Below are 12,761 nucleotides of genomic sequence, written 5' to 3'. Positions count from 1 at the left end.
TTGTTTAGTCGTGTCTGACTCTTCGTGACCCCATGGACCAGAGCACGCCAGGCACTCCTGTCTTCCACTACCTCCCAGTTTGGTCAAATTCATGCTGGTAGCTTCGAGAACACTGTCCAACCATCTCGTCCTCTGTCGTCCCCTTCTCCTTGTTCCCTCCATCTTTCCCAACATCAGGGTCTTTTCCAGGGAGTCTTCTCTTCTCATGAGGTGGCCAAAGTATTGGAGTCTCAGCTTCAGGATCTGTCCTTCCAGTGAGCACTCAGGGCTAATTCCCTTAAGAATGGAGAGGTTTGATCTTCTTGCAGTCCATGGGACTCTCCAGAGTCTCCTCCAGCACCATAATTCAAAAGCATCAATTCTTCGTCGATCAGCCTTCTTTATGGTCCAGCTCTCACTTCCATACATCACTACTGGGAAAACCATAGCTTTAACTGTACGGACCTTAAAGATGTATTATCCTCTTGTAAATATATCCAGTTTGGTGGTCGTTACTACATCTTGTGGGAGCAAATTACATAGTCAGTTCCGCCCCCCCCCCAGAAAACCTCCTTTGTTCTCTTAGAATGGCAATGGCACCTGCCTGAGAGGTGCCGGAAATGTGTTCCGGCCAGTTCCAGCTGAAAAATAAAGCCCTGGTTCAACCATGTGCTGTTCAACTGCGTCCTTTTATCCATCCTGAATCTTCCATTCAGCTGGATGGACTTGAGTCCTACTAATAGGAGAGAGAGAGTATTTTGCTTGTATGGCAGATTGGGGAAATAACAGCAAACAGTGTGAGAGGACTGTCTCTCTTCAGAGGGAGGAAGTATGAAACTCTGTGTGATATGATACACTTGTGGGAGATGGGGGCATTTCTTTCTTTCTTTTTCACATTTCCAATTGTGCACTGAAGTCTTGTAGGAGGAGCATGGGGAGCCGTTGTGTATATGCCCTCAATGAAATGTAAAAACAAGGGAGCTATCACCACAAATCATTTCTCACAAGCTATGCTGTAATTTTTGTTTTCAGAGATGCTGTTATGCCAGAGTCTGAACATGCAGTGGGAATGACAATGGCTGGAGTTGCAGAGTTTTGTCCCAGTTATCTTGAATAACGGTTGTTCTACAAATAGGTAGATCTTCAGGAAAGCGCTCCCTTCATTGGGACACATGTATAATGCAGAAGATAAGGAATATAATATAAGCCAGAACAGTTTCATAGGAAATTTAATTGTCCTCAGGTGTTCAGAACTAAGGACAGCTACCTACCAATAATTTATATATAGGCATCTAGTCAATATAAGCCAGAACAGTTTCATAGGAAATTTAATTGTCCTCAGGTGTTCAGAACTAAGGACAGCTACCTACCAATAATTTATATATAGGCATCTAGTCAATTAGTGAGTTAGATGCTGTGCATAATCCCCATTTGGGATCCAGATGCGGCATCATGGAAACCAAAGGTCAGAAAGGTTTGCACTCATTTTTAACATTTTCCTTTTTCTTTGCACAGTACTTCTACTTCCCAGGGAACAGTAGGAACAAACTTCACCACAAGTTACTACGATTCAATGAAGCTGAACTCCTCATTACGTACTTTGCTGCGTCTCTGCTGGCCAGGGTCCCTTAGTGGAGAGGAACAGCTTTTTATAGTGCAGCTAAAGTGACCTTGGGCAAAGTAGCTGTATACTGGGTCAGTTTCGTGTAAAGAACACACAGAATGAGATCCTTACCGCGTGTCCCACCAATAGCTAGAAATCCTTTAGAGCCCAGCTACATACAGCGATCTTTACTTAAGGTAAAAACCAAACTGCAACTTCAATTCTAGTCTCTCTCCGAAAGGTTATTTTTCAAAAAGGTTTTACACTATCAGCCTCTATTACTTACGATCTGATGATATGGAAAAGACATAGGTGAGTAAGAGGCTTCTTCACTGAGGAAATCAGCTGACCTCAGCAGATCCCTTGCTCTCATTTTAGTCTTTCCCAAAATTCTAGTAAAGCTGCTGCTATCTCCACTTAGGGATATCTCGTTAGTATCCGGTACGATTGCTGATCCTTGGACGCCTTCCCTATAAAGAGTGGTGTGAAACAGGGCTGTGTTCTCAGCCCCAGCTCTCTCTTTGGAATACGTGCTCTATGAGGAGCTGGCTTCAGGTACCAGGTCCATTGGCAGACCTACTCTGTGTTACAAAGACCTCTGATAATAATAATAATAATTTATTATTTGTGACCTAGCTGAGTCTAGGAATACAATTTTTGAGGAGATTTCACCCCTCCCATATCCAAGAATCTGCTGATGTTCTCTGCTGATTCTTCAGAGAGGAGAGGGCGGTTTCTGCTCTCTACTTATTTCGCTCCAGCCTCATCAAAGAGAGAGAGAAAGACTGAGTGTTAGAGAGAGATCGTGTGTATAGATAAGGTTGCTGCTAAGAGCAGCTGCAGACACTCAGTGCAGTTCAGCATTTTCGCTTAGACCTCATTTAGCTCCGTACATAGTTGTGTATTATAGTTGTAGATAGAATAAAAGAAGATATTCTACAGAGCTGCTCTCCGAGTCGTTTATGCTCTACTATACTCTGCTGTACTCTGCTGTACGACAACTGTCTTCTTGTTGGAGTGAATCCAGTGCTCACAACTCTAAGCTGTGAGTCCACAGCACTTTGACCTGTTCCTGTGCAGAAGGTGGTCTCTGGAAGTGCTACCCAGCTCACCTAGCCCAGTCGGGGCTGAAGTGTATGAGTCCAGTTAGTGGCGCTGGCTCAAGGGCGATGCTGACAATTCTGTGGTATTAACCAGCCCTATGCTTGCTAATTATATATGACTGCAATTTCCCACAAAAAGTCCTATTTATGCCCCAGTCCTAAACACTTATATAGGTCTACTGCCCCACAATCATACCATAATACTAATAGCTTAACTTGGTCCCGTAAGTGGCATATACTGTATATACTTGTGCCTCATCCTCAGGAATTACATGCTTGTATGTCATAGGTTAGGCTATAAGTATCTTACTCTCCTTTATAGATGGAAATTGGTGGTTTCTCAGGCTTGATGTCTACAGTTCAGCTGCATTCTCAACGTCTCACTGGAGTTAATTGTAAGCAGCCTGGGGACTGCAGCCACATTCTGCCTGACAAATGCAGCAAATTTAAAAACTAATGAATGAAATCAAGTGTGTATTATAGAAGCAAGACATCAGGGCTTAAAAATAAGAGATGATATTTAAAAGATGGATGCAAATCACCCTATTGAAGGAAAATGGATTATTCGCTTGAGCAAGGCAAGCAGGATTGAGTCTTTGCGGTATAAGGTGCTTTCGTCTAATTTAGGCTACAAAAGAATAGTTACTGATATATATATATATATATATATATATATATATATATATATATATATGCAGCTGAACACTGACTTATTTTCAGAGGGTCCACATAATTCTTTCAAAGGACTTTATAAAGCAGGCCAGCTGGATATAACTGCAATGAAATGGGGTTATCTGCAAGTGTAGCCATCCTAGAATTGACATGGATATTGTCACATTATAAAATCTTGTAGATTTTTTAAAAAAAAACTAATCATTTAGCATTCTTTTTCTAAATGTTGCTCATCAGAAGATAGCAAACTGTTAAGTCTCCAAGAAATGTGATCCTACTACAGTATTTTGACAGTCTGGTGCATCTCAGTGCTTCTGAGCAGGTAGTAGCAGATTAAACAGCAAAGACTGAATCTCCCTCAATAAACAATGTTGTGAAATAATTGGAATGATACTAGTCAAGGCCACAAAGTCTGTAATCTTATTCCCACTTATTTTGGAGGAAGCCCCATTAAACTCAACAGGGCACACTTCTGTGTAGACATGCATAGAATTGCACTGTAAACCTTCTACTAACTTAACCTTGGGCTGACTTACTCACACTTACATGTTAATAACTTTCTAACTGACTAGTGTCTGGGAATAAATGTTCCATAACAGTGTGGGACGCAGGTGGCGCTGTGGTCTAAACCACTGAGCCTCTTGGGCTTGTTGATCAGAAGGTTGGAGGTATGAATCCCGCAACAGGGTGAGCTCCCATTGCTCGTTCCCTGCTCCTGCCAACCTAGCAGTTTGAAAGCACACCAGTGCAAGTAGATAAATAAGTACCGCTGCAGCGGGAAGGTAAACGGCATTTCCATGAGCTCTGGTTTCTGTCACGGTGTTCCATTGCACCAAAAGTGGTTTAGTCATGCTGGCCACATGACCTGGATAGCTGTCTGTGGACAAACGCCAGCTCCCTTGGCCTGAAAGTGAGATGAGTGCCGCAACCCCATAGTGGCCTTTGACTGGACTTAACCATCCAGGGGTCCTTTCCCTTTACCCATAACAGTACTTTCCTATTGCTCCATGCCAGTTCAATCACAGTGCCTTTCAGTGGGGAAATCTCAGACATTTGACTGTAATCAGGTGACAGGATTTCCCATGTTGCACATGAATATGGATAAACCAGCTCCCATGTTCCTCAAAATCCAACACACACAGAAAGGTAACACATCCCCTAGGACCCCTAGAACAGAGTCGGAGATTATGTGGGGAGAGGAGTGCAGGGGTGGTGGGGGGTGGGAGAGGTCTCATTTTGGAAGTGATGCTTGTACTGATTGGACCCATTCCTCAGCATCACTTGGGATGCAAGCCAAAGCTTTTTTCATTATTATTATAATGCTTCTGAAATATGCCTGGATTTTGATTTGAAAGGAGGGTACCCTATTCCTGTGGCACAGTTGCTGTGATTCCCCACTTTGGCAGTGACACAGGCAAAATTAAAGACAACATCATAACACACACACACCCTGTTTTGGGAGGAAATTTTTGGCACGGCCAGAGCACGGGAGCCCAAATGGGACATCTGGGATTGGAATCAGAAGCTGTTCCATCAATCTGGGATGTCCCAATTAAATCAGGACACTTGGGGGTATGCAAAATTAGTAATATTTGTCTCTATTCCAGCATTCTTTGGCCACCTCATGAGAAGAGAAGACTCCCTGGAAAAGACCCTGATGTTGGGAAAGATGGAGGGCATAAGGAGAAGGGGACGACAAAGGACGAGATGGTTGGACAGTGTTCTCGAAACTACCAACATGAGTCTGACCAAACTGCGGGAGGCAGTGGAAGACAGGAGTGCCTGGCGTGCTCTGATCCATGGGGTCATGAAGAGTCGGACACGACTAAACAACTAAACAACAACAACAACAACAACATTCCAGCATTAAATCAGGAGCAGACGACATATGATGAAGTCTATTAGGTTTGAACCCAGACATCAAGGAGACCGACAGTCAGTAATAGTAATTCCTCTCCCTTCCTGTTGTTCATCTTCCCCTTGATTGTCCTCCATATTTTAGACCAGTTGAGTAGATTCATTAATTTCTATAAACAATAAAGCAAACTGGCTTTGTATATTCCCTACAGAACTATTAAAATCAGCAAAAAAGTGACTGTTCTGCTCCAAATAAGCTCTTCTTCTAATATATTCCTTTGCATCCTCATTAAAACCATGCTGCTTAATATAAAAGAAAAATACAGCTGAAACACATACTTTTTCTTTCGAAAACATTAACTGCAGCATAGAATGGGAAGAGAGCCCAGTGATCTTGCCACACAGAATAAGTTAACCAGCAGCTGGATTTTGGGCTGCTTTTCATGGTTTGTTTTTCAAAACTCCTCCCTTAAGCTGTAGGACAAAAACTATAGCATGGAACTGAACGGCAAGTCCTTATGGCACCTAATTGGTTTTTTGGTTTACCCTTCCACACATTTATATGAAACATATAGTTTGAATCTTGTAGCACATTCCTAACAATGTAAACATTTATTTAATTACTTAAATGAAGCTTTGTTATTGTTTAGTCATTTAGTCGTGTCCGACTCTTCGTGACCCCATGGACCAGAGCACGCCAGGCACTCCTGTCTTCCACTGCCTCCCGCAGTTTGATCAAGCTCATGGTGGTAGCTTCGAGAACACTGTCCAACCATCTCGTCCTCTGTTGTCCACATCTCCTTGTGCCCTCCATCCTTCCCAACATCAGGGTCTTTTCCAGCGAATCTTCTCTTCTCATGAGGTGGCCAAAGTATTGGAGTCTCAGCTTCAGGGTCTGTCCTTCCAGTGAGCACTCAGGGCTGATATCCTTCAGAATGGATAAGTTTGATCTTCTTGCAGTCCTTGGGACTCTCAAGAGTCTCCTCCAGCACCATAATTCAAAAGCATCAATTCTTCGGCGATCAGCCTTCTTCATGGTCCAGCTCTCACTTCCATACATCACTACTGGGAAAACCATAGCTTTCTTCATGGTCCAGCTTTCACTTCCATACATCACTACTGGGAAAACCATAGCTTTAAGTATACGGACCTTTGTTGGCAAGGTGATGTCTCTCCCAGGTAAATGTGGGCAGGATTGCAGCTAACCAGATTTGATGTTTCAGTGGACCTTAGTCTCAACTTACAATCTACTGGATCTGGGACCATGTTGACATATCCTTGGAAGTCTGTTCAATTGCAACATCCAAGGGCAAATTTCAGCAAATGTAGTTTGCACAATTAACATTGATTTTGAGCTCTTGCACACATGAACACCTCAAATCAGACATTTTGCAATAAGAGAAGTGATGAGGAGATGTACTTGGAAGTGTGGGAATAACATTTGCTTGACGCAATGCCATCTAACCTTCCAACAGACAAATCAGGATGAACACTCAATAAATAGCTGGTGTCGTCGAATCTCCTTGCAAACCAGTCAGAACAAATGCTTAATAAAAAGGTCATCCAGAAGTGACAGCAGTGACATACCCTCCAACATTCCTCCAATGGAAATAGGGACGTCCTATTCCATAATAACAACAATAGTAATTTTATTATTAATACCCCACTCATCTGACTGGGCTTCCCTGCCACTCTGGGCAGCTTCCAACATATTGAAAAACATTAAAACTAATTTAAAAACTTCCCTATACAGGGTTGCCTTCAGATTTCTTGCAAATGTTGCAGAGCTGCTTGTCTCCTTGGCTTGGGGGTTGCATAACTCCATATCCTCCAACATTTCTCCGATGAAAATGTTGTTGTTGTTTAGTCATTTAGTCTTGTCCGACTCTTCATGACCCCATGGACCAGAGCATGCCAGGCACTCCTGTCTTCTACTGCCTCCCGCAGTTTGGTCAGATTCATGTTGGTAGCTTCGAGAACACTGTCCAACCATCTCATCCTCTTTCGTCCCCTTCTCCTTGTACCCTCAATCTTCCCCAACATCAGGGTCTTTTCCAGGGAGTCTTCTCTTCTCATGAGGTGGCCACAGTATTGGAGCCTCAGCTTCAGGATCTGTCCTTCCAGTGAGCACTCGGTGCTGATTTCCTTCAGAATGGAGAGGTTTGATCTTCTTGCAGTCCATGGGACTCTCAAGAGTCTCCTCCTGCACCATAATTCAAAAGCACGAATTCTTTGGCGATCAGCCTTCTTTATGGTCCAGCTCTCACTTCCATACATCACTACTGGGAAAACCATAGCTTTAACTATATGGACCTTTACTGGCAAGGTGATGTCTCTGCTTTTTAAGATCCGATGAAAATAAGGACATCCTAAGCAAAAGGGCGACATTCTAGGATCAAATCAGAAACCAGGACAGCTTCAGTAAATCTGGGAGTGTCCCTGGGAGGAAAAGGACACTTTGAGAGTCTGCAGTGAAACAAAAAGCATATCGGTCAAATTATAAACACACAGCTTTGACTCGCTGCTTCCCTACGTGGGGCTTTGGAGCCTAATCCAAGATCCCAAAGAAGCGAGAAGAAAAGTTAGGAATTGTGATTCCTATCCCCCAGGTGGAAGCAAACATCACTGGGTGCAGGTAAAAAGCTTCAGGTTTGCTAACACTCTTCTTATTTAATTACATGCCTGAATGAGTTCCAGGAACTCCTTGTGCTCCAGGTCTTTCGATGGCCTAAGGCCTCAGACTGCTTATCCAATGGATTCTCTTATTTAATCATTTATATTTGGTAATAAATAAGGCCTGACCAAATGTAACATTTATTAGTAGTTTCTCCCAGGCTGAATTCATTATAGCAGTAGCTTGGAATCAACATTGCATACAAGGTAAATCAACTGTGAAGTGGAATATGGTGCAGAGCCTAAGTACTCATTTAGTTCTCACCATCCCCACCCCGTTACCTTTCAAGATCTGGAAAGGTATAACTCAAATTTAGAGTTTTAGACAAACACATCTCTGGAGTTACTCTGCTAAATTTGGGAGTTATGTGACAGAGATGGAGCTTTGTAGGTCTTACTTTGCTTTCTCGGTGCCAGAAAACATTGCTGTTCAGAACAGGAAACAGAGCCAGAAATAAGTATATTTTGCCATGCTCATTTTACATTTGGGTACTAAGAAAAGGAGGCATTAATGTCCATTTGTGAGGTACTCAAGGTGAATATACATGACATTTTAGTTTCCCCTTTTTACCCTGAATATTTTTTTCACATGTTCAGATACTCATCGTCCCATTCGGGGTTGGGGGGAGATTTTGGATTTTTGTTTTAAAAACAAGAACATACCAAATATACTTAATATGAACACAAAATGCACTAGATTCACTGCTACGTCATCCCACATAACTGCCTGTCAAGAGAATAAATGTACAGAAATTTATTCATGTATGCGACTACAGAGGAAAGAATGCTACTTGCCCCAAAAATGGAAAGAAGCATAAGTCCTAGCAAAATAAGAATTGATACAAAAACTTCTGGAATATGCAGAAATGGCAAAACTTTCCGGGAAAAAAATAAGAAATCAAGATAACAAACTTTTTATAAAAGAATGGAAATGGTTTATTGAATATTTACAAATAAATTGTAAACAGATAAGAAGGTTGTCAGGATTATTGTAATAACCAGCAGTTTCATAAGAATATATATTTATAGTAGATGAATAAATGAGGAAATTAAGTTAATTTGGATATGCAGAAAATATTAAAAATAAATTTAAGGAACTGCAGAAAGAGGGGAAGGACACCAAGTTTTGAAATATTAAAATGATTATAGAATTATTGAAATATATAAAATTGAAAATCATAAATAAAATAATTTTTGTAGGAAAAAAGAGAATAAATGTTGGATATGTTTGTAGCTATTCTACTGAACTCATTTGTCAGGTTTAATATGTTCAGAAATATTTGAAAGACCATACAAAAGAAAGAAAAAGAAAACACACTATGGTCATTGTGTGGATATTGTCATTATACCATTTAGGCACCGGGTGACATGGGACTTAATTGTATATGGACGAAGTCAGGAGACTCCTGTCTTATGTAAACTAAATATTTTGTTCATTTCAGGTAAATTAAAAGAAAGGATATTAAGGATAATGGTTTAATTTCATGAAACGGGAATGTTGCTTATGTTTAATTGCTGTGTGCTTTTAGCATGGTCCCCCCCCCCTTTGGCAGAAGCTCTCTCATGTGATTGGATGACTGTGAGTCACATGAGAGAGGCAATCCATTTTGTTGTGAGTGTTATTCAAGTAATTGTTGTTTTTAACTGCTTTCTGTTATCTCTGTATGTGATGAATGGCTGCTGAGAGAGGTTTCTCCGGATGCTGCTGAGAACACTGTGAGTTAGTGTGATTTGTCTGGGATGAAGAAGACAGAGTAAGATCCCTTAATGTCAGTAAGGAGAAACCTGTGCTCTCTATAAGGAACAAAGTGAATACCCTTGAGATTGTAGGTATGTTCTTCTCGGTTATATGTTTATGAAAGCAAAGTTCTTTTGAATATAAAGAGTCCGGATATTGCATAGCATCCAAATTTATATATAAAACAGGTGGCCTGGGAATTAATTGTATATGGATGAAGTCAGGAGTTTCCTGGGTCTGTTTTGCTCTGGTCTAAGAAAGACAATGGGACGCGGGTGGCACTGTGGGTTAAACCACAGAGCCTAGTGCTTGCCGATCAGAAGGTCGGCGGTTCGAATCCCCGCAACAGGGTGAGCTCCCGTTCAGTCCCAGCTCCTGCCAACCTAGCAGTTCGAAAGCACGTCAAAGTGTAAGTAGATAAATAGGTACCCCTCTGGCGGGAAGGTAAACAGCGTTTCCAAGTGCTGCTCTGGTTCGCCAGAAGCAGCTTAGTCATGCTGGCCACATGACCCGGAAGCTGTACTCTGGCTCCCTCAGCCAGTAAAGCGAGATGAGCGCTGCAACTCCAGAGTCGTCTGTGACTGGACCTAATGGTCAGGGGTCCCTTTACCTTTACCTTTAAGAAGAACAATAAAATTCCTGCCTAGATTTCTGGCTAGCATGTATTCTGACTAAGCCTTCAATGAGTGCTTTCAATTACAAGCTAAACTGCAGTCAATGAACATCACATATGGCAGTCTTCAGCAATGTGTGTTGTTGTTGTTTAGATCACCTCTTCTGGATTGAAGTCTATCATTTTGTTTTCCACAGCAGCCAACAGATGCCTATGGGAAGTCCACGCACAGAACCTGGGTGCAAAAGCACTCTCTTCCTAGGGATATAACTTTCCCAAACCTTCTAAAATCCCACACACACCCTCAACTCAGGTTCTGCGAGCTTATTTCTTTTATTCCACTGGAGGGGGGGTGTCCCCCAGTAAGAGAAGCAGAGCATGGGAACTGGGTCTGGGTCTTTTGTTGACTGAAGGGAAATTATGGCCTTACCTGCCTTCAGACAGCTGAAGCACCCACTGAGTGATAAGAATCTTGATAGACCATCCTCACATAATGAGAGTTCTTAGGGAACAGTAATGGTCTCCCCTGGATTAGAGGCTGCCATTGTGGCTGCATAAGGACTGATACCCAGAGAATTCAGCTTGCTGTTGGTATATAAGATGATGCCTGGTGTACAGGAAAGAGATAATTTCAGGCTTTATTTCTAGAAAGTTCATGATCTTTATATGCACATAAATGTCTAGCTCCCATGTTTCTGCATCGCAGAATTTTAAGTAGACTTCTTGGCCAATTAAAAAGTTTTTTTATCCCGTCAAGCCAAAGTTCCTTTTCCCATTTTCTCGTAGATTGTTTATCTCGCAAGACATGGGAATTGGTTTGATGTCTGCGCGGTTCATGAATGTGGATGTTAAGCTGCTTGTGTGTGCGGATTAAATTCTCTTTGCATACAAATAACAGAAAAATAAATCTCCCTTTTCATGTCGTAACATGCATATAGAATTAATTGATTTGTAAGCACAGCTATCTCCTTTCCAAAACAGGGTGCTGAGGAAAACGCAAAAAATAAGGGTTTAGCACAAAGATTAAAATGGAATCTGAATTTCTCTGCCTCTCTCTTTGAGTAGCATTAATGCCTTTCTAAATAAGCCAGCCAGTAAAATCCACGAGACACTGTTGCAACAGCCTTCAGTTTTAATGGTATACTTGCTAGAACATTCTGAAAGTGAGTGAAGATTGTTCAGCATTCATGCCTGAAGGACTGGGCCAATGAGTCGCCACTAAACATTTGCCCAATGTAAAATTAGAAGTGAATTGGGGGTTCCCCTTCAGGAGAAACTTCAGAGGAATGTCAAAGGAAAACAAATGGGTTTAGATGATAACAATAATTTTTTTGATTAGCCTGACCAGCTTTCCCCTCTATCTGCAGTGCAGATGGTGAAGACCAAGGAAGGCTGATTTTAGAATATGAGCAGCTGTTGGAGAGGTCATTCGGTAAAAAATAACTCCAAAATGCAGCAATCACTTGTGATTTTTATTGAATGAAGCAAAACCCCAGCTAGGTGGTTCTTTTTCTTAGTTTGAATGGACTCAAGGGCATCCTGATCAAATTTGCAGATGACACCAAACTGGGAGGGGTGGCTAACACCCCAGAGGACAGGATCACACTTCAAAACGACCTTGACAGATTAGAGAACTGGGCCAAAACAAACAAGATGAATTTTAACAGGGAGAAATGTAAAGTATTGCACTTGGGCAAAAAAAAAAAATGAAAGGCACAAATACAAGATGGGTGACACCTGGCTTGAGAGCAGTACATGTGAAAAGGATCTAGGAGTCTTGGTTGACCACAAACTTGACATGAGCCAACAGTGTGACATGGCAGCTAAAAAGCCAATGCAATTCTGGGCTGCATCAATAGGAGTATAGCATCTAGATCAAGGGAAGTACCGTATTTTGCGCCCCATAGGACGCTCCGGCCCATAGGACGCACCTAGGTTTTTTGGGGGGGGGGGAAATAAAGAAAAAAAAATTATTTCCCCCCCAGGTGCGGGGCAGGAAGAACCAGGTCGGGGAACAGTGGGACGGCACGCTCTGCCTCCTCGCTGTCCCCCGAGCTTGTGGGGCTGGCGATGGGGAGAAGTGCGCAGTCCCGGCACGGCAGGCAGCTCTGCGCCGCCATCCCCAGCGGGGCGGGACTTAGCGCCCCGCTCGGGATGGCTGCGCAGATCTGCCTGCAGTCCCGGCACGGCAGGCAGCTCTGCGCCGCCATCCCCAGCGGGGCGGGACTTAGCGCCCCGCTCGGGATGGCAGCGCAGATCTGCCTGCAGTCCCGGCACGGCAGGCGGCTCTGCGCCGCCATCCCCAGCGGGGCGGGACTTAGCGCCCCGCTCCCGATGGCCGCGCAGAGCTGTGCTGAGCCGGGGACTGCAGGCAGCTCTGTGCAACCCTCAGAGCAGGTCTCCCGAGGGTTGCACAGAGCTTCCTGAAGCCTGGAGAGCGAGAGGGGTCGGTGCGCACCGACTCCTCTCACTCTCCAGGCTTCAGCGAAAGCCTGCATTCGCCCCATAGGACGCACCCAGATT

The sequence above is a fragment of the Podarcis bocagei genome (assembly GCF_964188305.1).
Source record: "Podarcis bocagei genome assembly, chromosome: 8".
Classification (NCBI taxonomy): Eukaryota; Metazoa; Chordata; class Lepidosauria; order Squamata; family Lacertidae; genus Podarcis; species Podarcis bocagei.
This window is presented reverse-complemented; position numbering follows the sequence as displayed.